This window comes from Propithecus coquereli, unplaced genomic scaffold (assembly GCF_000956105.1).
Source record: "Propithecus coquereli isolate 6110/MARCELLA unplaced genomic scaffold, Pcoq_1.0 Scaffold141, whole genome shotgun sequence".
NCBI lineage: Eukaryota > Metazoa > Chordata > Mammalia > Primates > Indriidae > Propithecus > Propithecus coquereli.
In genome coordinates this window covers 1,111,018-1,112,055 of record NW_012138414.1, presented here as the reverse complement: position 1 = coordinate 1,112,055, position 1,038 = coordinate 1,111,018, and the positions used below count along the sequence as shown (strand labels likewise).

At 36.0% G+C, this 1,038-nt stretch overlaps 1 protein-coding gene across 1 annotated transcript in view; it reads left to right on the top strand.

The window, feature by feature from the left end:
* SLC35B3 (solute carrier family 35 (adenosine 3'-phospho 5'-phosphosulfate transporter), member B3) overlaps positions 1-1,038 on the top strand; it is a 51,187-nt gene that overhangs the window by 10,605 nt on the left and 39,544 nt on the right.

Genomic DNA, 1,038 nt, shown 5'->3' with positions numbered 1-1,038 from the left:
CAGAAGGTGGTTAGGAAGTTGAATATAAAGTTTTCTTAATAACCATAAGAAGTGTGGGCATTCTGTCATATCATACCCTAATATGCATATATTTCATGTATCTACTGGGCAGTTTAAATGTAATAAAGACTAGAATACTGACATTGATACAGATCCTTTAGTGAAAATAAAAAGTTTTTTGCAGCCTTTTTTTTTAAAAAAAAACATAAAATGTGTGTTTGGGCCAGGTGTGGTCTCTCATGCCGGTAATCCTAGCACTCTGGGAGGCCGAGGTGGGGAAGTATCACTTGAGGCCAGGAACTGAAGACCAGCTAGAGCAAGAGTGAGACCCCATCTCTACTAAAAATAGAAAAATTAGTAGGGCGTCCTGGTGCATTCCTGTAGTCCCAGCTACTTGGGAGGCTGAGGCAGGAGGATTGCTTAAGCCCAGGAATTGGGGGTTGCAGTGAGCTATGATGATGCCACTGTACTCCAGCCTGGAGAACAGAGCAGTACTCTCTCTCTCAAAAAAAAAACGTGTTTGAGGTTTCTATCAAGGTACCTGTACAATTTTAAGTATTTAAATCTGTAACACAGGGTTTCTAATAAAAGGCCATTTTGCAAAAATATATCAGAATATTTTATGGTTTTCCAAGAATATCTCTTTAATCCTATAATATTTGAATCATTGTTTTTTTTCAAACACCTATTATATTCTCATTCTCGTTGGTTTTCTCCTCTAGTCTGACTTTGCCAGAATCTTATTTTTCTGTGATTTTGGCTTGTGCAAAACATTTCTAACAATGTAACAGTTTATCTCATATTTGCATTTTATTTTGGGATAATTGTATATATTTGGTCAGCAGCAAATTCCTGAACTTCAAAGACATGGGCTGGATGGATGAAAATCCAGGCTAGTGAAAACAGTATGTTTGAATGGGGACTAATTTTATTAATGACTATTTAATTAGTGAATATTTTCAGCCATTACTAACTTTGCTTTTTTATGCAACTCCATAACATGAGAAAACCTTTGTAATCCAAGAAAAGGAACACAAT